Raw genomic sequence first — 26,446 nt, forward strand, 5'->3', positions numbered from 1 at the left:
TCCACGTTGTCCAGGGCCGCGCCCTGGATCTTGATGATGACAAGGGGGGGGGGGCGGGGTCGTGCTGCGTGGTGAGGACAGTCTGGTGGAGGACCTTTGTCTTATGGATATTTAGTGTAAGGCCCATGCTTTCGTACTCCTCAGTAAATACGTTGACTATATCCTGGAGTTCAGCCTCTGTATGTGTGCAGACGCAGGCGTCGTCCGCGTACTGTAGCTCGACGACAGAGGTTGGGGTGATCTTGGACCCTTAATTTAAAGGGGAAATTAATGTGTGACAATTAGTAAAGGTGGAGAAGGTCCATAATCATGTTTGGCAACGTGCAACGATTTTCAACAAGGTAAATAGTCCTAGGAGACACGCTGGTGCAAGGTTGAAGAGAATTCAGTGCTCACAGGAAAAATATCCAGTTCGTGTTGTCTCTTTCCTACCAGCTGTGGTTTAATATAAAAACACAAGATAAGTTCAGATGAAGATGGCTCTTCAATCCAAATGCTGCAATGAAAATAGAGTTCCGACAAATCTGGCTTCTTGTGCATCTTGCCACTTCCTTCGTCCCAGCCGTCAAGGCCCGAAGCTCTGGAATTCTCTTTCCTGCCCCCCGCCACCCCTCTCTCTGCCTCTCCACCTCTTTTTCTTCCTTTAAGGCATTCCTTAAAACCCACCTCTTTCACCTGTCCTAATGTCTCCTTCTTTGACTCTCTATCAATTGTTATCTGATTACTCTCCTGTGATCATTTTTCAGGGATGTTCTCACAAGACTTCATGCAGATAGGCTGTCTATAGCCCACATAACTGAAAATGGCCACCTCATGGTGCTTCAAGTCAAAGTTACATTGTTTCTCGCCATAGAGTCTCTTAAAGGGACAGCTGTCCTTTTTCTTCTGTTTGGTGCCTATCTTCATTGATACAGGTACTTGCAATATACTTTGACGAATTAAGGCTGGGTTGCTGAAAGGGGTTGTAAATTTAGACAAAGTTAATTGAGGAATTCAAGTGAAGAAAAAAAATAGGTTCCATGTTCTGCCATTGATGTCCTTACTCAGTACTGTAGCACATCCCCACTGACACCTGGGAGACCCTGGCCAAAGACCGCCCTAAGTGGAGGAAGCGCATCTGGGAGGGCGCTGAGCACCTCGAGTCCCATCGCTGAGAGCATGCAGAAATCCAGCGCAGGCAACGGGAAGAGCGTGCGGTAAACCAGTCACACACACCCTTTCCCTCAACAACTATCTGCCCCACCTGTGACAGAGACTGTGGTTCTCGTATTAGACTGTACAGCCACCTAAGAACTCATGTTAAGAGTGGAAGCAAGTCTTCCTCGATACAGACGGGACTGCCTATGATGATGAGTCTTTATTATCAGTATATTGGTTGTCCAGTTTGAACATTTTGCATTTTCTAGAATCATAGAATAGTACAGCATAGGAGGAGGCCAAGTGTGCACTGACTCTTTCGAAGAACAATGCGGTTGGTCCCACTCTCCCACTCTTTCCCCATATCCCTACAATTTTTGTCTCCCAAGTATTTATCCAATTCCCTTTCGAAAGCCACTATTGAATCTGTACCCACCACCCTATCAGCAGTGCATTCCAAATCCTAACCACTCGTTGCAGAAAAAAGATTTTCCTCGTGTCTCTGTTCTTTTGCCAATCACCTTAATTCTCTGCCCTATGATTTTTGACCCTTCAGCCATTGGAAACAGTTTCTCTTTATTGACTCGATCAAAACACTTCATGATCGAAACCCTCTATCAAATCTCCTCCAATCGATCCACGTAACGGAAGTCCCTCATCCCTGGAACCATTTGTTGATTTCTGGATTCTTTTACCTCAGTCTGGTTCAGCAAAATTACTGAAACGAATACCGTTTGTGCTTTAAACAAAGCAAGCTTTTATTTAAAAAGCAAATCCCGATCGGGGACTTTATCAGACAGAAGGAATGCAAGTCTGTTCGAACGCACCCACTTCCTACGGATAAAGTGACGTTACATTGTAAAGGGACGATGGTTATACATTTTCGGCAAAAGATAACAAGATAGGGCTAGAGTGACATCCCAGCTCAGCCCATCTCTTTTGATCCCTCCTTCCCTTTGTCCACTCATAAGCCGACCTAAGTATGGTCTGATTTTAAACAAAGACCTTCTGTTAATGTTTCAGGTTAATAACATGATTTAATAAGACCTTGAGGTTTTTCTGCAAGCTGTGGGTTTTGTTTCAATACGTGTTAGTGTTGTAACATTTTGCAGTCTCGAGTCTGAGATGTCATGGCTATTCCACCATGAATTCTTTGTTAGCTTATACTGTCCCTATACAATTCCCACGTTCTCAACTTCAATGTCCCTATACATTTTTAAACATTCACACATTCAAGTAAATTCTTCTGTACCCTTTGCAAAGCCTTCTTGTCCTTCCTAAAGTGAGATGCCCAGAATTGGACACAACACTTCAGCTGGGGCTGAATAAGTGTTTGTTTCATATAGGTTTTGTTATGTATGCAACCCTATGTAACCTGTATCATACCGCCACTGGAGGGCATACCTGTTGGAGTCCCAAGGGATCCCAGCATCCCTTGGGAGCACTGTATATAAGCAGGCCTCTCATGTTGTACCAACACTCTGGAGTTTGAATAAAGGAGCTAAGGTCACACTTACTCATGTCTACAGTACTCAGTTACTTTACTTTATTATGAACATAACCGGTTTAGCATAATATCCTGGCTTTTGTATTTTTAAAAGCGCAGGATCCCATATGCTTTATTAACTACTTTGTTAACCTGTCCTGCCACCTTCAAAGATTTGTGTACAAACACACCAGGTCTCTGTTCTTGCACCCGTTTTAAAATTGTACCATTTAGCTTGTATTGTCTCTCCTTATTCTTCCCACCAAAATGTATCACCTCACACTTTTCTGTGTTGAATTTCATCTGCCATGTGTCCAGCCTAAGTCCTCTTGATGTTTATTACCATCTTCTTCACTGTTCATGACACTTCCAAGTCTTGTGTAATCTGCAAATTTCGAAATTGTGCCTTGTCTGTCCAAGTTATTGATGTACAGGCAACTCTCGATTATCCGCACACGGATCCAACGGGAAACCATTGTAACGGGATTTAAAATTTCGGCCGGGGAAGGCATCGGGCCGGTGCGTTCGGAGTCCTTTCGGCCTGGGAAGGCATCAGGTTTTAACTTTATAATGGCAGTCACTCTAACGGAGAAATCATTTACCCGGCATAGCCCAATCCCCGAGGGACCTGTATAATTGAGAGTTGCCTGTATATCAGAAGCAGCAATGTTCTCAGTATTGAACCTTGGGGAACTCCTCTTTCCAATCTGAAAAACAGATATTCACCACAACTCTCTGCTTTCTATCCCTTAGCCAATTTTGTATCCATGCTCTTACTGCCCTGTTTTATCCCATGGGTCCAAATTTTCTCTCAAGCCTAATACTTTTATCAAATGCCTTTTGACAGTCCATATATGTTAAGTATCGAATAACTCCACGGGGCTAAGTACGGTGAGTTAGTTCAGGCATGACCTTACTCCAGTTTATTTATTAAAGTGAGGATTCAACATGGCTGCCAACATTATATACACAGCTTGCACGTGTCTGTCAGTGACCATTAGGACTCCGACAGTCGTGCCCTCTGGTGGCAGGTAAAACCTAGTTAACATACATAACATCATTCCTCCCCCCAAAGTCCTTGGTACAGGTTGTATTTACAAGTTGAAACAGTCCGGGGCCTTCCGCTCCCTGGTTGATCTTCTCAGTTCGAACCCAAGGTTGGGTGAGATAGTAGGACCATTTCTGCATTGCGGAGCAGTCAGTCTGACAGGACTGTCGAAGATGGTATGTTCGTCTTCGTGAATGACACAAGGGTCAACTGATGGTTGGATGTGTGTTGGTTGGTCGATGATGATGTCATCTTCAGTTTGTTCTGTGTTGTCTGTGAATCGCAGTTTGGTTTGGTCGATGTGCCTCTTGCATGTTTGGCCATTTAACAGTTTGACTACAAACACCTTGTTCCCCTCCTTGGCTAAAACGGTGCCAGCAACCCACTTTAGACCATGATCATAATTCAGGACAAACACAGGGTCATGAACAGCAATGTCATGTGATACGGCCACGCGATCATGGTACTATTGCTGCCGTTGCCTTCTGGTTTTGACGTGATCATTGAGATCCAGGTATACAAGGGAGAGCCTGGTTTTGAGGCCTCTCTTCATTAACAACTCGGCAGGAGGGACCCCGGTGAGCGAGTAGGGTCTCGTCCGGTAACTGAGCAGAATGCGGGACAAGCGGGTCTGTAAGGAGCCGTGAGTCACGTGTTTTAGGCTCTGCTTAATGGTTTGGACAGCCTGCTCTGCTTGACCGTTACATGCGGGTTTGAAAGGGGCAGACCTGACATGCTTGATGCCATTATGGGTCATAAACTTGTGGAACTCCGAACTGGTGAAACACGGTCCATTGTCGCTGACAAGGACGTCAGGCAGGCCATGGGTGGCGAACATGGCCCGGAGGTTTTCAATCGTGGCTGTGGACGTGCTGGATGACATGATTACGCATTCAATCCATTTGGTGTCAGCGTCCACTACCACTAAAAACATTTTGCCGAGAAAGGGGCCGGCAAAGTCTATGTGGATCCTTGACTACGGTTTGGATGGCCATGACCACAGACTCAGCGGAGCCTCCACAGGTGCGTTACTCAGTTACGTGCAAGTGTTGCACTGATGCATACATGACTCCAAGTCAGAGTCAATGCTGGGCCACCAAACGTGAGACCTGGCAATGGCCTTCAATCATGACAATGCTTGGGTGGGTACTGTGTAAATCTCGCACAAAAGTTTCCCTGCCTTTTTTTTTGGCATAACAACATGATTACCCCATAATAGACAATCAGACTGAATAGACAATTAATCTTTGCGGCGGCTATAAGACTTAATTTCATCCTGCATTTCTCTGGGAATGGCAGACCAATTTCCATTTAGGAGACACCTTTTTACGCTTGACAGTACAGGATCCAGGCTGGTCCAGGTCTTAATTTGGTGAGCCGAGACGGGTGACCCCCTCGCTCTCGAAGGCATCCATGACCAGCAGCAAGTCTGCAGGCTGCGGCATTTCCACCTCGGTTGTGGGAAATGGTAGCCGGCTAAGCGCATCAGCACCGTTTTCAGTGCCTGGTCTGTGGCAGATGGCATAATCATAAGCGGATAATGTCAGTGCCCATCTTTGGACGAGGCATTGGTGTTTATATCTTTGCTCTCAGTAAACAATGAAATGAGCAGCTTGTGGTCTGTTTCAAACTCAAACCGAAGCCCAACAGGTATTAGTGCATTTTCCTAACCCCATATACGCATGCTAAAGCCTCTTTCTCTACCATACTATAGGCTCTTTCAGCCTTAGACAGACTTCTGGATGTGTATGCAACTGGTTGGAGTTTGCCTGATACATTGGCTTGCTGGAGCACTCAACTGACCCCATATGATGAGGCGTTGCAGGCCAGCAACTAACTGCTTACATGGGTCATAGTGTACCAGTAATTTATTGGAACAGAGCAGGTTCCTGGCCTTCTCAAAGGCTCTGTTTTGAGATTTGCCCCAAACCCAGTCATTACCCTTTCTCAGCAACATCTGCAAGGGCTCTAGCAATGTGCTCAAACTAGGAAGAAAGTTACCGAAATAGTTGAGACCTAGGAACGAACGCAGCTCCGTCACACTCTGGGATCTGGGTGCATTCTTGATGGCCTCTGTCTTCTAGTCCGTAGGCCTGATGCTTTCTGCTGCAATCTTTCTCCCCAGGAATTCGACTTCTGGTGCCATGAAAACGCACTTGGAGCATTTTAGCCTGAGTCCCACTCTGTCCAGACAACATAGAGCCTCTTCCAGGTTGTGCAGGTGTTCGGTGGCGTCGCGACCAGTGATCAGGATGTCATCTTAGAACACACTGGTTCTTGGGACGGACTTCAGCAAACTCTCCATGTTTCTCTTAAATATAGCTTCCGCTGAGCGAATTCCAAAAGGGCATATGTGGCATATAAATGGTCCTTTGTGCATGTTGATGCACATCAGTTTTTTCGACGATTTGACCAGCTCCTGTGTCATGTAAGCGGAGGTCAGGTCCAATTAGGTGAGCGACTCCTCTCCCCCCGCCCCCCTGCGTTGCAAACAGGTCGTCAACCTTGGGTAATGGGTACTGATCCTGTATCGAGACTCAGTTGATCGTTACTTTGTAGTCGGCGCAGATCCTGACCATGCCATCACTTTTCAGCACCGGGACAATTGGACTGGCCCATTCACTGAACTCAACTGGTGATATGATTCCATCTCGTTGAAGTCTGTCCAGTTCGATCTCAACTTTCTCCTCCTCATATACGGAACCGCCCGAGCCTTGTGAAGGATGGGTCTTGCATCCGGGCCTAGGTGGATCTGCACTTTGGCTCCCGTGAAGTTGCCGATGCCTGGTTCGAACAACGAGGGAAACTTGCTCAGCACTTGAGCACACGAAGTGTCATACACTGATGATAAGGCTTTAATATCATTCCACTTCCATTTAATTTTCTCAAGCCAACTCCTGCCGAACGGTGTTGGGCCATTGCCTGCAACGATCCACAACGATAAATCATAGAGCGCCATCGTACGATACCGTTACTGCCGCACTGCCAATGACTGGTATGAGCTCTTTGGTGTAGGTACGTAGCTTCGCATTGATTGGGCTCAGTTTGGGTCTTTTTGCCTTAGTGTCCCACAGCTTTTTGAAAACCCTCTGGCTCATTATTGACTGACTCGCACCCCTGTCCAATTCCATGGATTCTGGAACCCCATTTAATTTAACTTCCAGCATTATTGGTAAAAGAATGTATCCCATACACTTCTTCGCCCTTTACCTCAGGTTGAGTTGCCTGTGTCACTTGATCCACTCTGGATCGATCATCCTCAGCCACATGGTGCGTCGCAGCACACTTGCTCGGTTGCGGACACATTCGCTGAAGGTGCCCCATTGTTGCACAGCCTTTGCACACGTATTGCTTGAATTGGCATTGATGGGCCCAATGATAGCCCCCGCAACGCCATCAAGGCGAGATTTGATTCACCCCCGATGACGGACTTTGAGCAGTTACAGGTCGTACGAAGGCGGACGAGTAGGCCCTGCCAAGTGCAACTCTGCCTGCTGACAATATTATTTTATGCACAGTACTTGCCGGTGAGTTTCGATGCTGGGAAGATATCTGTTTCGAGTTTTCGTCCGTGGACATGCATGCCTGGGTAATCGTGATGGCCCTGCTCAGGTCGAGAGATTCAGCAGCCAGCAGCTTTCGAAGGATGACCTCATGGCCAATGTCAAGCATGAAAAAGACCCGCAGCATTTCCTCCAATGCAGCTCCAGAGTTGCATGGCCCAGCGAGACATCTCAGGTCGGCGACAAATTCCGCCACGTCCTGGCCCTCCGAGCAATTGTGCGTATAGAAACGATACCTCGCCATGATGATGCTTTCCTTTGGTTTAAAGTGGTACCGAACCAGCGTACGCAATTCATCGTAAGTCTTATCCATTGGTCGAGTCGGTGAGAGTAGATTCTTTAAGGCCATACATTTTTGACCCACAAATGGTGAGGAGAACCGTCCTGTGCTTAATTGCGTTATCAGTTCCTTCCTATCTGTTGGCTACGAGGTACTGGTTGAAGCGATCAGTGAAATCCTTCCAGTCTTCACCTTCCATGAATCTCTCCAAAATTCGAACAGACATGGTTGCAAGAAAGTTCGTATTTTTAATTCGTCGCCAATTGTTAAGTATCGAATAACTCTACGAGGCTAAGTACGGTGAGCTAGTTCAGGCATGACCTTACTCCAGTTTATTTATTCTCAAAGTGAGGATTCGGCATGGCTGCCAACATTATATACACGGCTTGCACGTGTCTGCCAGTGACAATTAGGACTCCAACAGTCGTGCCCTCCGGTGGCAGGTAAAACCCAGTTAACATACATAACAATATACACATCAACTGCACAGCCCTCATCCACCCTCTGTACCTCATCAAAACCTCAACCAATTTAGTCAAACATGATTCGCCCTTAAAAATCCATGCTGGCTCTCCTTTATTCATCCATGCTTGTCCAAATGGCTGTTCATTTTCTCCTGGAATATTGTTTCGAAAAGTTTACTCACAACCAACGTTAATCTTGACTGGTTTATCTTTCTCCCCTTTTTGAACAAATGGTGCAACATTTGCAATCCTCCAGTGCTCTGGCACCACCCCTGTATCTAAGGATTATTGGAAGGTTGTGCCCAACACCTCTGCCATTTCTATTCTTTCTTCGCTCAACAACCTAGGGTGACTTATCCACTTTAAGTACTGACGGCCTTTCTAGTATTCCCCTTTATCTATTTTTATCTCATCCAGTATCCCGACAACTTCCTCCTTTACTGTAGCTTTGGCAAAGTTCTCTTCCTTGGTAAACACCGATGCAAAATACTCATTTAGTACCTCAGCCATGCCTTCTGCCTCCACCAATAGATCTCCATTTTGGTCCCTAATCGGCCCCAATGCTCCTCTGACAACCCTTTATTTGTTAATACATCTATCGAAGCCCTTTAGATTCCCTTTTATGTTAGCAGCCAATCTATTCTCGTACTATCACTTTGCCCCTCTTATTTCCTTTTTCACTTCTCTGTACTTTTTATATTCAGCCTGATTCTCTCTCATATCATCTCGCTGACCTGTCATATGCTCCCTTTTATCTGCTTCATCCATCTCGCAAACTCCTTTGTATCCAGGGAGCTCTGGCTTTGGTTGCTCCCCTTCCAACCCAACCCCCCCCCCCCCCCAGTGGGAATGTACTTAGATTGTACCTGAACCATCTCCTCTGTAAAAGCCGCCCAATTCACTGAATTTAACCCTCCTCCAGTTAAGTATTTTTATTCTAGATTGTTCCTTGTCCTTCTCATAACTAATCTAAACCTTATGATACCATGATCAGTATTCCCGAGATGCTCCTCCACAGTGACAACATCCACTTGACACACTTCATTCCCCAGGACTGGATCCAGTACTGCCTCCTTCCTTCCACTGCTCTTCCTGATGGTCACCCATTCCCTATCTGCCTGTGTAACCTTTACCTTTGGTGTGACCAACTCACTAAACGTGCTATTCACGACATCTTCAGCATCGCGGATGCTCCAGAGTGAATCCATGAGCAGGAAACATACTGCTCAAGAAAATTCTTCCCTTCTCTGCCCTCAACACAATCACTGTCCCATTCAATATTATGGTAGTTAATCTCCCATTATCACTATATAGTTTTTGCACCTCTCAATAATTTCCCTACAAATTTGCTCTCCTATCTCCTTTCCATTATTTGGGGGTCGATAAAATACACCAAGTAGCGTAATTGCTCCTCTGTTATTTCTCACCTCTTTCTAGCACTCTAATAATTTCCTTAATTTAAACTGCTCCTCCTCCTCCTCCTTTTTCCCCTTCCCAATCTTCCCTGACTACCTTATACCCAAGAATATTAAGTAGCCAGTTCTTCCCTTTTTTGAGCCAGGTCTCTGTTGTCACCACCACATCATATCCCACATGACTATTTGCATCTGCAGCTCACAAACTTTATTAACCACACCATGCATTTACACACATGCACTCCAAACCTAACTTAGACCTCTTTGTATTGTCTGTGATCCCATCTAATTCTGTCATTTCTAATTCTAACTGTCTCTCCCTTTCGTCTGTGCACCTTGTTTCTACTTTTTAATACTACTGAAGTATCGAATAGAATGTCAACTGCCCATTCAATATGGTTTGAACACCTTGAAATCTCCAACATTAAATTGGAATCTCATTGTCCATTGAATACATGCTTCAGCCTAACACTGATCTTGATCATGGAGGTGAGTAATTTGACTTTATGCGATGTGCATGCTCGTAGTTATCTGATATATCCATAAAACAGTTTCTACATGGCAATAAAGAGGGGACAAATAATAAGGAATGATCAACTGTATTCAAATGGATTTAGACCTCTGAAGTAACTTGGGTGGTTGGCGGCTGATGCAGTTTAGTATAGATAAGTGTAGAATAATTAGTTTGGGGGCAGTGAGCCTAAAGTAGAGTGAAATAAAACAGTGATGCAAGGTGTTGATGAGAAAAGAGACCAATGGTTTTTGTTAAATCAACGAAACAGCAGCAATATATAAAAAGGCAAGTAAAGTACTTAGTTGTATTAGTAGAGAGACACTGTACAAATCTAAAGAAATAGTATTAACATAGAAACATAGAAAATAGGTGCAGGAGTAGGCCATTTGGCCCTTCTAGCCTGCACCGCCATTCAATGAGTTCATGGCTGAACATTCAACTTCAGTACCCCATTCCTGCTTTCTCGCCATACCCTTTGATCCCCCTAGTAGTAAGGACCTCATTCTTGCTGTATAAAGTGTTGGTGAGACATGATTGCTCTTGAGAAGGTGTAAAGGTGAACAGCAAAGATGATTCTGAGTGGGTACGTTCTGAGGAAAGGTTGAGAAAGTTTGGAAAAAAGACTTTGAGCGAACCTCATTTTAAGATTAGGGAGGGAATTAATTAAATCGAACCAGGTAAATTGGTGAAGGATTCAAATAAAAGGGGGCATTAATTAAAAATGAGGAATTTAGGAATGAATGGGGATGTCGGGTGAAACGTTTTCACTGGTAGGGTAGAGTTGAGGTATCCATTGGAAGATAATCCCATTGAAGGGGACACTGTAAATGGGTTCAAGTGACATGTAGATGCATTTCTGGAGAGGGAAGTGATTGAGGGACTTGGGGAGATGGCAGGTAGGTCTACTTAAAAGGGAGGAACTTGCTAGGCCTAGTGCCTTTTTCCAGTATCATAAAATTCTGCACTCCTTTTTGTAGTATACGCAAGCACTCTAATAACGACTCCACGAGGTAAGGGTATAGTACTTGAACTGTAGTGACCTTAGTCCATTTATTGAAGCTCCTTGAGTGAGGACATCAAGAGGTGAGCTCACTTTTATACTTACCGGTAGTTACCTGCAATGTGCAGGTGACTCTTAGATCTCCACCAGTCGCACCCTCTGGTGGTACAGGTATGGTGTATACAAGGTGAAGGTACATTCAGTGGTCTAGTGTTACAGTACACACATTAACATACATAACACTTATGACTTCATGAGTTGATGTGATGCTGCATCATGTGTACAGTTTTGGTCTCCTTACTTAAGGAAGGACATATGCAGAGGGGGCTGTAACATTCACTCATCTAACATAATATTGCTGCCCTTTCACATGCAGCACGCTGGCATTTCGAGTTACAGCAGTAATACTCCAAGCGATAGAGTAAGAGATTATTGGGCTGTATGTTGCACAGAGCTTGTGAAATTTATCAGTGTCTCCTAGAATCGATCTAAAATTGTATAAAATCCATTGATGAGTTTCACCGCCTCCCCTTCCCAGTTTAATGCAATCTGTGCCGAACCCTAGGGATGAGTTAGATTTGATCCCTGCTCTGTGCAGTCTGCGATCGAGTGGCACTGGTTTGAGAGGCATCGCCCTCTAGGAAGAGGGTGGATGGGTGGGGAGAGCCACACTTGGTAATGTGTAGCACCTCCTGGCAGCTGCGTACAGAGAATGTTGGCAGGCTGCCTGCTCATCATCTCCACACCAGGGATGGGCTGGCTAAAGTCAGCTGATAGAGGGATGATTCATAAAAGGGCATAAGATGTCATTGGTATTTTTAAAATCCTCCCCTTTTTAATTTTAACAGCCTTTCCTTCAGTAGTGATAAATGAGAGATGATATCATATTTAAGTTCCTTTCTGTGTATGTGCTGTACAAAAATGGCACCATAGTGCCACATACTGGCTGCTGACAGGTGCTGCATCGGCCAGACCGCACAGCTAGTCTAAATGAGTATGAGGGAGAGAAAACAACTGAAGTGAATTAAGACAGTTAATAAAAACACTGATTGATTGATTGAAAGCAATTATACAGTGCCAGTCAATACTTGACCAACTTCCAGCCGTGGAACAGTGGTAGCACTCCTGCCTCTGAGTCAGAGGTCATAGGTTCAAGCCCCACTCCAGAGGCTTGAGCACACAAATAGGCTGACACACCCAGTGCAGTACGGAGAGAGCGCTGCACAGTCAGAAGTGCTGGCTTTTGGATGAGACGTTAACTGAGGGCCCCATACCCCATTTGCCCCCTCAGGTGGATGCCAATTCTTTCATTGAACTTTTCATAAGCATTCTTGTTTTGGAATTGGGAGTTGATATCTGTGTGTTCTTTATGGGGCTATTGTAGAAGGTTAGTGAGAGAGCGAGTTCTGGGGGAGGGCTCAGAGCTCAAACTTAGAAATGAATCTACACTTTTAGCAGTAGTTTTATTTCCATTGGCTTCCCTTACAGATATTTTAACGTAGAATTGCTTCTTCAGATTAAATAAAGAATTGTAATCATGTTGGCTACTTTTGGTGCTCGAGAAATGCACTCCAGTGGGGGTTGGGCCTCTGTTAGCTTACCCACTTCATTGGTCAACAACTCTGTCATGAAAACATGTCGAACGAATCCGAGATCTACAACATTGATCAGGCAGCTGTGAGTTCATCACATGTCGGTAATGTAATTTAACGTTCAGCAGTTCAGCTTTGTGGTATTGCACAAAAAAAATATTTTTTTTCCCCACTGGTTAATAGTGACAACCTCCAATCCTAATCACTTAGAACCAATCAGCTTCTGGAGGGCATGAACGGATCCTGTGTGAACTTTACAGACTTTACTTTCTCCCACTGTTGGTTCTGCGGGAGCTTGAACTTCCCCCTCCCTCGACTCCAACACTGGTGGTAGACCCTTCAAGCCATTTCAACCTCACGCTGTGGGTCTCTTTACCTAAACCTCTCTGTCATGCTACCTGCCCCACCTTCAACAGTCCTCTCCACACCTTTCTCTTTGACTATGCTTTTGATCTTTCTGAAGTAAATGTTTACAGAGATAAAACTGCTATATAAATGCAAGTTTTTCATTTTGTCATGGTTATTGCCATCGAGATTGTGTTCAGATAAGCTGATGGTTTCTGAGAGTCACAGTTACAGAACTGTTCCCGCAGATTGGAAGGTAGCTAATGTAATTTCGCTATTTAAGAAAAGAGGGAAAGAGAAAATAGGGAACAACCGACTAGTTAGCCTGACATCAGTCATAGCGAAAATGCTAGAATCTATTATTAAGGACATGGTACAGGGCACTTCGAAAATAATAATAGGATTGGGCAGAGTCAACACGGATTTATGAAAGGGAATCCGTTAGTTTTTTGAGGTTGTAACTAGCAGAATAGATCAGGGGGTTACCAGTAGATGTGGTGTATTTGGATTTTCAGAAGACATTCGATAAGGTGCCACACAAAAGGCTATTGAACAAAATTGGGGCTTATGGGATTGGGGGTAATATACTAGCATGGATTGAGGATTGGTTAACGGACAGAAGACAGAGAGTAGGAATAAATTGGTCATTTTCAGGTTGGCAGGCTGTAACTAGTTGGGTACCGCAAGGATCAGTGCTTGGGTCTCAGCTATTCACTATGTATCAATGATTTGGATGAGGGGACCAAATGTAATATATCCAAGTTTGCTGATGATATAAAGCTAGCTGGAAATGTAATTTGTGAGGAGGATGCAAAGAGACTTCAAGGGGATATAGACAGGCTAAGTGAATGGGTAAGATCATGGCAAATGGAATATAATGTGGAGAAATGTGAAGTTATCCACTTTGGTAGGAAAAATAGAAAAGCAGAGTATTTTTTAAACGGTGAGAGATTGGGAAATGTTGGTGTTGAAAGGGATCTGGGTGTCCTTGTACACAAATCACAAAGTTAACATGCAGATACAGCAACAGCAGGGGATTAAGAAAGCAAATGGAATGTCGGCCTTTATTAAAGGAGTATTTGGGTACAAGAGTAAAGATGTCTTACTGCAATTATATAGGGCCCTAGTGAGACCGCACCTGGAGCATTGTATACAGTTTTGGTCTCCTTACTTAAGGAAGGATATATTTGCCATTGACTGAGTGCCATGAAGGTTCACCAGACTGATTCCTGGAATGGGGGGATTGTCCTATGAGGAGAGATTGAGTAGACCAGGTCTATATTCTCTAGAGTTTAGAAGAATGAGAGGTGATCTCATTGAAACGTACAAAATTCATACAGGGCTTGACATGGTAGATGCAGGGAGGCTGTTTTCTCTGGCTGGGGAGTCTAGAATCAGGGGTGTCAGTCTCAGAATAAGGGGTCGGCCATTTAGGACTGAGATGAGGAGAAACTTCTTCACTCAGAGGGTGGTGTATCTCTGGAATTCTCTACCCCAGAGGGCTGTGGAGGCTCAGTATTTGAGTATATTCAAGACAGAGCTCAATAGATTTTTGGATAATAAGGGACATGGGGACAGTGCAGAAAAGTGGAGTTGAGGTAGAAAAATAGCCGTGATCTCATTGAATGGCGGAGCAGGCTTGAGGGGCCGAATGGCCTACTCCTGCTCCTCATTCTTATGTTCTTGTGCGTTTATTTAATGCTTGTCCCCAAAGAGGTTATTCGGATTGAGATTTATTTTTTCAAAGACGAGTTGTAGCTGATGTTTTTGAGGAGGGTAGTATGTTCCCTGGTGTGAATGCAGTAGGTGGCTTTATTTGAGCATTCCTGTCACTATGTTTACACCACAGAAATAATTGAGTGAGGCTGACTTTTACTCATTTTAAAAACATGATACAAAGGTTCCCGTATTTAGGATTTAGCGGTAGGGTCCTACCGTGATGTGCATAGACCATTGGTCAGTTTGTGGGCAAGTTTGCAGTCTTGGTTATGTTGCGTAACATTGAAAGCTGTGTTCAGATTGTTCAGTCCCTTTGTTACTGCACAGCGAGCAGGGCAAACCCACACCATTTGTATTCGAATGGTCAAGGTCCCATGGGAAATCGAGCGAATGACCTGGACAATCAGCAAGATGTTTAATAGATTGTAAAACTCGGACTGCAAGCATCTGTCAAGCCAATGTAAGAGCACAAAATTCAGCTTCCTCTGCCTGTCCCGACAAACCATATTTTACTGCACTTCAGGTTTCTTTTAATAACTGCAGCGTGTAATGATTTTTATTCCAGTCGAAGAAATAAATCCACTTGACAGGGGTCAAAAGTGCAGTATTGGTGGGAATTGCTGTTGGGTGATATTCAAGGCCGAATCTTAATGCACCCATATGACCTTCCTCTACCTGCTATTTTAATGGAGGCGTTAACCCGTTATCTTAAATGAGCTAGCTGTTCTGATAAAAATGTTCACAAAAGAACATTGTGTGAATCGGTTAAGCATTTATCTGCTGTGGCGGTGGGAAGCAAGAGGTGCAGGCGATGGCGGGGGGGGGGGGATGGTGAAGCAGCGGGTGGGGGGAGGGGCGGGGGGAGCGAGGGACGGGGGGAGCCAGGGGCAGAGGGAAGCAAAGGGCGAGGGTAGGTGGAAGCAAGAGACGGCGGGGGGTGGGGGGGGAGAGCAAGGGGCATGGGCGGAAGTAAAAAATGGGACGGGGGAAACAAATGGGGGGGGGAGCAGCGGGCAGTGGGGGAAGCAAGGGTCGGGGGTGGGGTGGGAAGCAAGGGGCGTGGGGGGAGCAAGGGTTGGGGCGGGGGGAAATCAAGGGACGGGGTATGCGGGGGCAAAGCGAGGGGTGGGAGGGGTTTAAGCGAGTGGAGGGGGAGGGGTAAGCAAGGGGCAGGGGGAAGCAAGGGCGATGGGCTGTGGTGGGGAAGCAAGGGGTGGAGGTACGTGGGCGGGGGTGAAGCGGGGGGGCAGGGGGGGTGGAGAAAGCGAGGGCAGGGGGAAAACGAGGGACGGGGGTGGGTGGAGGCAGTGAAAGGCCGGGGAGGAAATGGCGTGGGGGAAGCAAGGGTCAAGGGGCGGGAGGCAAAGCGAGGGATGGGGGGGGGGCGCAATGGTGAGGGGCGTTGGGGAAGCAGGGGAGGGGGGGAGCGGAAAGTGAGGGATAGGACCGTGCGGAGGTGGGAAGCGAGGGACGGGGGGGGGGTGGGAAGCGAGGGATGGGGGAAGTGGGAGGGGAAGTGAGGGACGGGAAAGTGAGTGACAGGGGAGGTGAGGGACAGGACGGTGGGGGACGATGGGCGGAAGCGAGGGGGTCGGGGGCGAGGGACGGGGAGGGAAGCGAGGGACGGGGGTGGGGTTACAGAAAACAAGGGGCGGGGCGAGGGGGGGAAAGCAAGGGGCGATGGAGGGGAAGCGACGGGCGGTGGGAGGTAAGCGAGGGGCGGGGCGGTGGGAGGTAAGCGAGGGGCGGGGCGGTGGGAGGTAAGCGAGGGGCGGGGCGGTGGGAGGTAAGCGAGGGGCGGGGCGGTGGGAGGTAAGCGAGGGGCGGGGCGGTGGGAGGTAAGCGAGGGGCGGGGCAGTGGGAGGTAAGCGAGGGGCGGGGCGGTGGGAGGGGAAGCGAGGGGTGGGGCGGTGGAAGGTGAGCGAGGGGCGGGGCGGTGGGAGGTAAGCGAGGGGTGGGGCGGTGGAAGGTGAGCGAGGGGCGGGGCGGTGGGAGGTAAGCGAGGGGCGGGGCAGTGGGAGGTAAGTGAGGGGCGGGGCGGTGGGAGGGTAAGCGAGGGGTGGGGCGGTGCAAGGTAAGCGAGGGGTGGGGCAGTGGGAGGTAAGCGAGGGGTGGGGCGGTGGAAGGTAAGCGAGGGGTGGGAGGCAAGCGAGGGGTGGGGCGGTGGGAGGTAAGCGAGGGGTGGGAGGTAAGCGAGGGGTGGGGCGGTGGGAGGTAAGCGAGGGGTGGGGCGGTGGGAGGTAAGCGAGGGGCGGGGCGGTGGGAGGTGAAGCGAGGGGTGGGGCGGTGGGAGGGGAAGCGAGGGGCAAAGTGGGGTGGGGCAAGGGGGGAGCGGGGCGGAAGCGAGGGGGTGGAAAGCGAGGCGAGAGGGCGGGGAGCGAGGTTATGGGGGCGGGATGAAGTGGGGTTGTGAGGGGGAAGAGAGATGTGGTTATGGTGGGGGCTGGGTGAGCAAGGCCTGCTGGGAAGTGCACTATAACATGGCCTTGGCATTACAAAATGCCCCTTCCCCGTAGCTAAAGGTAATACTGTGATAAAGATTTTCTTGAAGTGTGCTGTCCCTGTGGTCTGTGATGACATTATTATAGGATTATAAATCTGCGCTCAAAATTGACAAGCTTGCATTAGGCATTTTTGAAGTAGACGAGGATTTAATTCGAGACGATAACTCAGAACTTTAAAGGGATACCATTGAGAACAGAATGAAATAACCATTTTTTTTTAAACCCACAACAACCATTAATATTCCCAGCAGCTGCAATAAATAACACCCATAACAGCGAGCTGCATTCTGTTCTCAGGAGCCAGGTGAGTAGTGGGGCTGTGATTTAGATTCGGTTTGATGAGCTGTAACCTGCTGTCAGTGAATATACTTGCCTTGCAGAGATGTGACACATGCGTGCTTGTCCCAGACCCTGTTGCAGGCAGAATATGTATACTTTTTATACAAAGAACCAAATAATGATTAGCACAGGGTTCCACATTCTAACCATTCTCTGGGTAAAGTAGTTTCTCCTGAATTCCCGGTTGGATTTATTTGTGACTATTTTATATTTATGGCCCCTGGTTTTGGTTCTCCTCTACAAGTGAAAACATTTTCTCTGCATCTATCCAATACACCCTTTCATAATCTTAAAGACGTCTATCAGGTCACCCCTCAACTCTAGAGAAAAGAGTTCAAATGGAGTAAGAGGGACCAAAACTGAGTTGTAAACTGAAGAGCTAGGATTCAAAATATGGCACAATAAATGAGCAGTCTCATAGAAACATAGAAAATAGATGCAGGAGCAGGCCATTCAGCCCTTCGAGCCTGCACCACCATTCAATATGATCATGGCTGATCATTCACCTCAGTACCCCTTTCCTGCTTTCTCTCCATACCCCCTGTTCCCTTTAACCGTAAGGGCCACAACTAACTCCCTTTTGAATATACCTAACGAACTGGCCTCAACAACTTTCTGTGGTAGAGAATTCCACAGGTTCACAATTCTGAGTGAAGAAGTTTCTCCTCATCTCGGTCCTAAATGGCTTACCCCTTATCCTTAGAATGTGTCCCTCGTTCTGGACTTCCCCAACATCGGGAACATTCTTCCTGCATCTAATCTGTCCAATCCCGTCAGAATTTTATATGTTTCTATGAGATCCCCTCTCATTCTTCTAAATTCCAGTGAATATAAGCCCAGTCGATCCAGTCTTTCTTATGTCAGTCCTGCCATCCTGGGAATCAGTCTGGTGAACCTTCGCTGCACTTCCTCAGAATGTCCTTCCTCAGGTTAGGAGACCAAAACTGTACACAATATTCAAGGTGTGGTCTCACCAAGGCCCTGTACAACTGCAGTAAGACTTCCCTGCTCCTATACCCATGGGAGCTGTTCGTTATATGTGCTTGCATCAGTAACATTGATTTGAAACTATGCATCAAAGAAAAGAAAAGCTTCTTGAGACTTATTACACAGGTTACTCTGAATGACTGACTAATAATTTCAAATATTATTGAAATGCAGAATATTGAAGTGCACCATTCTCCGTGGAATACAAGAGGGAATTTGTGTATTTTAATGAGGCATAAGATACTGTGGCTGTATCATCATCATAGGCAGTCCCCGGAATCGAGGAAGACTTGCTTCCATTCTTAGCATGAGTTCTTAGGTGGCTGCACAGTCCAATACGAGAACCACAGATTCTGTCACAGGTGGGACAGATAGTCGTTGAGGGAAGGGGTGGGTGGGACTAGTTTGCCGCACACTCTTTCCGCTGCCTGCACTTGACTTCTGCATGCTCTCGGCGACAAGATTCGAGGTGCTCAGCGCCCTCCCAGATGCACTTTCTCCACTTAGGGCGATCTTGGGCCAGGGACTCCCAGGTGTCAGTGGGGATGTTGCACTTTATCAGGGAGGCTTTGAGGGTGACCTTGTAACATTTCCTCTGCCCTCCTTTGACTCTTATGCCGTGGAGGACTTCTGAGTAGAGCGCTTGCTTTGCGGGTCTCGTGTGGCTGTATGGTGTAGTGACAGAAGCAGTCTCAGTGATGTGAACAGTGCGTCTGTGTAGGGGGTGCTGTGCAGCAGAGTGCTCCATGTAGAAAGAGAAAGAAAGACTTGAACTTTCACGACCTCCCAAAGCACATCACAGCAACTGAAGTACTTTTTGAAGTGTAGTCACTGTTTGTAATGTAGCAAATGCGACAGCCAATATGCACACAGCAAGGTCCCACACACAGCAAGGTCCCACAAACAGCAATGTGATGATGATGACCAGCTAACTTTTTTTTAGTGGTGTTGGTTGAGAAATATAGGGCTGGATAACGGGGAGAATTCCCCTGCTCTTCTTCGAAATCTCCTGCTCTTCTTCGAAATCTCCTGCTCTTCTTCGAAATCTCCTGCAATAACTTCTCTTCCTGCTCCCCATTGTTGCTTCTGGACTCCGCTAAGGATTTGTTAGTCTGGAACTCACTGCCTGAAAGGGTGGTAGAGGCAGAAACCCTCATGGCATTTAAAAAGTACTTGGATATACACTTGAAGTGCCATAACCTACAAGGCTACGGACCAAGAGCCGGAAAGTGGGACTAGGCTGGATAGCTCTTTGTTGGCCGGCGCGTACACGATGGGCCAAATGGCCTCTTTCTGTGCTTTAAGTTTCAATGATTGGTCCCCTCTTATTTCTCATCTACATGCTGCCCCTTGGTGACATCATCCGAAAACACATTGTCAAGTGCCACATGTATGTTGATAGCACCTAGCTCTCTTGTTTGTACTTAATCGGTTATAAAGTGCTTTAGGACATCCTGAGAGTGTGAAAAGTGCTATATAGAAGCAAGTGTTCTTTCTTTGATCTTGCAATTTTTTTTTTAATGATGATGAATGGAAAAAAACAAGATTAACCAGGAGCTGGGGTAGTTTAGCCTCAACTCCACTCTACCAGGCAGAAGTCGAATGAATATAACCGTTACTACACAGGGGAGGAATGAATTCAAATCAGAGTTGCAGGGAGAGGGTTCCAATTTAAAATATAAATACCTTTGGCCAAAACCAAGCCAAAGTTGAAGAAAGTGGCCACCACTTAGCCAGCCATTCTAAACTTTCGGAATGAACACGAGGTGGTGAACTTAATGGCCCAGCTTAAAGAATTGAAGAAGAACAGAGAACATGGGAAACAGGCAGCAGCCCATCTTCCCAACATTGCAATAGCGGGAGCCAACAACAAGCCACGAGAAGGCACAGCAAGTTGCCATGCGTGGTGACTCGCTGTGCTTCACCTACAGCTGCCGTTAGCGTTTCTGAAATAATGATGCACTGAATAAATAAATGTGTCCCCCTTTGTAAAGGGGCACAACTAATAAACAACGTAACCACAAAAGGAAACTTAGCAAGTTGAATAATAATATTACACCTTGTATCTACCACCCACTTCAGTCCCTGTGGTATCCACAAAGGCCTCAAGCATACACTGAAACACTGGCTGCTTCTTCTCCAGAGCCACCCGGACACGGACAATAGCACGGAGGAGAGGCAGGCAGCCAGTGTGATCACCCCCGCAGATTGTGTCCAACCTGGACCAGAGGAGGAAGAACAACGCCTTCACGGAGTCGGCTTCGCCATCAAAAACGAGCTGGTCGACTACTTCAAAGACTCCCCCTGTGGGGTTAACGAACGCCTCATGGCTCTTCAACACACCCTATCCCGGAACCAATGCTCCACAGTCCAGTGCATACGCCCCAACACTTGATGCAACGGATGAGACCAAAGAGGGTTTTTACTCCAATCTCTCAAAATCCCTGTCCTGCGTCCCCGTGGACGACAAACTGATCCTCCTAGGTAACTTCAACGCCAGGGTCGGCAAAGACACAGCTCTCTGGGGAGGCGTGATTGACAGAGATGGGGTAGGGAAAGCCAACTCCAGCGGTACCCTACTCCTGACAAAATGTCTAGAACATGAACTTCTCATCACCAACACCCTGTTCCGCCAGGGGGACAAATACAAGGCATCGTGGCAACACCCTCGCTCCAAGCACTGACACCTGCTCGACTATGTCATCGTCCGAGCCAGGGATCGCAAGGATGTGTGCATCACCCGCGCCATGACAGGAGCTGGACGGTCCATCATTGACATCAACAAAGCCCCAAAGCGGAGGGGACAGCAGAAGCAGTGCCGCAAAAATGTCAATGCCGGGGCACTTAAAGACCAAGCTAAGAGAGCCCTATACAGCCAGCGCCTCACAGCTAATCTGGCGTGCCTTGATGACCCTGAGACACAGAATGCCCAAAGCACTTGGTCTGCCCTCCAGGCTTCCATAACCAGTGCCTGCAAAGAGACGCTTGGTCACTCAACCAGAAAACATGAGGACTGGTTTGATGAGAATGATCAGGAGATCGAAGAACTAATAGATCGCAAGCGCAGAGCATTTCTGAGCCATAAGCAACAACCCAACTCTGGAACAGCAAAGCAACATTACAGGCGGCTCAAGGCTGAGGTCAAACAAAAAACCCGGAACCTGAAGAACAGGTGGTAGATGGAGAAAGCACAGGAGATACAATAACTGGCCGACAGCCATGATGTGCGAGGGTTTTTCATCGCAGTCAAGGCCACCTATGGTCCAAACTCCCAAAGCCCCACCCTACTCCTGGCCAAGGGGAAACACTCCAAGGACACCGAGGCAGTCAGGGCCCGCTAGAAGGAGCACTTCGAAGATCTCCTCAATCGTGACTCTGCCTTTGACTCGGGTGTTCTCGACTCCATCCCACAGCATGCGACCCTTCACCACCTCAGTAAAACCCCAACATTGCATGAGGTAGGAAAAGCCATAAAACAGCTCAAGAACAACAAGGCTACGGGAGCGGATGGAATCCCAGGCACTAAAGTATGGCGGAGAGGCGCTGTTGGCACAGATACATGACCTCATCTCTCTCATCTGGAGGGAGGAGAGCATGCCGGGAGATCTCAGAGATGCAGTGATCGTGAACATCTTTAAAAAAGGGGACAAGTCCGACTGCGGCAACTACAGAGGAATATCCCTGCTATCAGCCACTGGGAAAGTTGTCGCTAGAGTCCTCCTCAACCGTCTTCTCCCTGTGGCCGAGGAGCTCCTCTCGGAATCACAATGCGGATTTCGTCCCCGACGGGGCACAACGGACATGATCTTTGCAGCGCGACAGCCGCAGAAAAAATGCAGGGAGCAGCGCCAGCCCTTATACATGGTCGCCTTCGACTTTACAAAGGCCTTTGACATTGTCAACCGCGAGGATCTATGGAGCGTCGTCCTCCGTTTTAGATGCCCCCAAAAGTTCGTCGACATCCTCCGACTGCTCCACGATGACCTACATGCCGTGATCCTTATCAACGGATCCATCACAGACCCAATCCACGTCTGGACCGGGGTCAAACAGGCTGCATCATCGCTCCAATCCTCTTCTCAATCTTCCTCGCTAACAAGTTCCCCGTTGGAGTGGAACTAAACTACAGAACCAGTGGGACGCTGTTCAACCTTCGCCGTCTCTAGGCCAGATCCAAGTCCACCCTGAGGAAAAGAGTGTTCGAAGACCAGGCCCTCAAATCTACCACCAAGCTCATGGTCTACAGGGTTGTAGTAATACCCACCCTCTTGTATGGCTCAGAGACATGGACCATGTACAGTAGACAACTCAAGTCGCTGGAGAAATACCACCAACGATGTCTCCGCAAGATCCTGCAAATCCCCTGGGAGGACAGACGCACCAACATTAGTGTCCTCGACCAGGCCAACATCCCCAGCATTGAAGCACTGACCACACTTGATCAGCTCCGCTGGGCAGGCCACATTGTCCGCATGCCAGACATGAGACTCCCAAAGCAGGCGCTCTAGTCGGAACTCCTTCATGGCAAACAAGACAAAGGTGGACAGAGGAAACGTTACAAGGACACCCTCAAAGCCTCCCTGATAACGTGAAACATTCCCACTGACACCTGGGAGTCCCTGGCCAAGGACCGCCTGAAATAGAGGAAGTGCATTTGGGAGGGCGCTGAGCACCTCGAGTCTTATTGGCGAGTGCATGCAGAAATCAAGCGCAGGCAGGGGAAAGAACGTGCGGCAAACCAGTCCCACCCTCCCTTACCCTCAACGACTGTCTGTCCCACCTGTGGCAGGGACTGTGGCTCTCGTATTGGACTGTTCAGCCACCTAAGGACACATTCTCAGAAGTCTTCCTCGATTCCAAGGGACTGCCTATGATGATGATAGGCGACTACCGTTAGCTTTTGCTGCCATGAGTGTAACGGAAGTTTTGCGATTTGGTGCTCCCGGTATGGAGCTTTATGCCTGTCAAGAATCGTGACACAGCCATCAGTGCATCCGATTCATGGACCATACAGTTTTTTGGCCAATAGAATGAAACATTTTGTAGTGTAGAAAACACGACAGTCAATTTGTGCACAGCAAGGTCCCATGAATGATGATGACCAGATAATCAGTTTTAGTGATGTTATTTGATGGAATGAATATGGGCCAGGACACCAGGGGAGCTCTCTGGCTCCTCTTCAAATAGTCCCAATGGGCAGATGCTCTCACATCCACTTGATAGGACAGACAGGGCATTGGTTTAACTGTTAAGTATCAAATAACTCCACAAGGGTAAGTATGGTGAGCTAGTTCAGGCATGACCTTACTCCAGTTTATTTATTCTCAAAGTGAGGATTCAACATGGCTGCCAACATTATATACACGGCTTGCACTTGTCAGCCAGTGACCAATAGGACTCCGACAGTCGCGCCCTCCGGTGGCAGGTAAAACCCGGTTAATATACACAACAATAACATCCGAAAGACAGCACCTCTGAGACAAGCAGCTTGACAAATCAGAGGCAGTGGAAGGGTCGACAGAGGTGGTGGTAAGGTAGAGCTTGGGTGTTGTCAGTATACATGTGGAACCTGATGTTTTGGATGATGCCACTGAGAGGTAGCATGTAGCTGAGAAATAGGAGGGGGCCAAGGAGAAATCTTTGGGGAACATTAGAGTGCACTGATCTCTGCATCTGAATTCCTGATGCACAGCTTTGTAAGATCGAAGTGTCTAACAGCAGTAAGTCATAAAATATTATTTATATACATAATACTTCAAAACTGTTTACCATTATAAATATGGACGTAGGGGATACCACTACTTCTTGCCTTGGCAGCACACAGTCTGGCATTTAGACAGGTTACAGTAGCAACTGCTTTGGCCCAGATCTGCTGGTACTGTGGAAATCCAAGCTCTGCAATTTTCAGTCACCGGCCAGCGTCGCACATGTCACCACGTACAAACAGCAGACACATCGTTGAAGGAGGCACTTTGTGGCCATCGGCAGTTTCATGGGTTGTCTGTCTAAGCTGTAATAGAAGCTCCCTCATGTACTGCTGCTGAAACTGCTCTGAAACATTGATATTCTACAGTTGCTGTTAGTGACTAAATCCGCTTTCCTGAAATCTGCAAAATAAAGATCACTTTATCAATCTCTGATCTCGAATTACTGGCAGAGTTGATCTGAAACCAGAAAGCCATCCAAAACACAGCTCCTTCAATTTCTTGCAAATTTAGCCAACTGCTCCCATCTCTAAACCTTTAATGGCCCCAGCCTTATCTTCTTCATTCGTCAACATTCTTGGCCTTACTATTTAGGAACACAGGAATTGCTAGACAAAAAAAGACCCAGGGTCCATCTAGTTTGCCTTCTACCATCCTGGTCGCCGAATGATACAATGATAATGTAGTTGCTGACTAATCATAATATTCAGTCTCTATCAATTAGTCTACAACAGACCCAGACATGAGGTGAGTAAAACCGGCAGAGGTGAAGAATTTTGGAAACCATAGAATGACTTACATAAAGAAAGATTTACATTTATATGGTACCTTTCACGACCACTGGATGTCTCAAAGCGCATTACAGCCAATGAAGTACTATTCTGGAGTGCAGTTACTGTTGTAATGTGGCAACCAATTTGCGCACAGCAAGTTCCCACAAACAAATGTGAAAAACATAGAAACATGGAAATTTACAGCGCAGAAGGAGGCCATTTCGGCCCATCATGTCCACGCTGGCCGACAAAGAGCTACACATCCCTCGGTCAGCAGCCCGAAAGGTTACATATAAACCTATGAACAATGACAAAGGCAAAGAGCACCCAGCCCAACCAATCCGCCTCACCACAACTACGACACCCATTATACTGAAACATCTTGCACCCCAACCAGAGCCATGTGATCTGGGAGAGGCAAAAAACAGAAAAAAACACAGGCCAATTTAGGGAGAAAAAATCTGGGAAAATCCCTCTCCGACCCATCCAGGTGATCGAAACTAGTCCAGGAGATCACCCTGGCCGTATTCTATTCCCTGCAGTACTTACCATTATATCTGCTCTGTCCAACAAAAGGTCATCCGGTCTAATCCCAATTACCAGCTCTAGGTCCGTAACCCTGCAGGTTACTGAACTTAAGTGCCCATCCAACCATCTCTTATAAGTGGTGAGGGTTTCTGCATCCACCATTCTCCCAGGTAATGAGTTCCAGATCCCCACAACCCTCTGCATAAAGAACCCCCCCCCCCTCAGATCCCCTCTAAACCTTCCACCAACCACCTTTAAAACTATGCCCCTTCATAATAGACCTCTCCACCAATGGAAATAGACCCTTACTATCCACTATGTCCAGGCCCCTCAATATTTTGTACACCTCAATGAGGTCTCCTCTCGATCTCCTCTGTTCCAATGAGAACAAACCCAACCTATCCAATCTGTCCTCATAACTAAGATTCTCCATTCCAGGCAGCATTCTAGTAAATCTCCTCTGCACCCTCTCCAGTGCAATCACGTCCTTCCTACAATACGGCGACCAGAACTGCACGCAATACTCCAGCTGTGCCCTAACCAAAGTATTATACAATTTAAGCATAACCTCCCTGCTCTTCTATTCTATGCCTCGGCCAATAAAGGCAAACATTCCGTGTGCCTCCTTAACCACCTTATCCACCTGGCCTGCTACTTTCAGGAATCTGTGGACAAGCACTCCAAGGTCCCTTTGTTCATCTACACTATTAAGTGGCCTACCGCTTAATGTGCATACCCTTTCCTTATTAGCTCTCCCAAAGTGCATCACCTCACACTTCTCTGAATTAAATTCCATTTACCACTGCTCTGCCCACCTGACCAGTAGATGGATATCCTCCTGCAGTCCATGACTTTCCTCTTCATTATCAACCACACAGCCAATTTTAGTGTCATCTGCAAACTTCTTGATCATACTCCCTATATTCAAATCTAAATCATTGATATATACCACAAAAAGTAAGGGTCCTAGTACTGAGCCCTGCGGAACCCCACTGGAAACATCCTTCCAGTCACAAAAACACCCATCGATCATTACCCTTCGCTTCC

The sequence above is a fragment of the Pristiophorus japonicus genome, chromosome 3, assembly GCF_044704955.1.
Source record: "Pristiophorus japonicus isolate sPriJap1 chromosome 3, sPriJap1.hap1, whole genome shotgun sequence".
Taxonomy (NCBI): Eukaryota; Metazoa; Chordata; class Chondrichthyes; family Pristiophoridae; genus Pristiophorus; species Pristiophorus japonicus.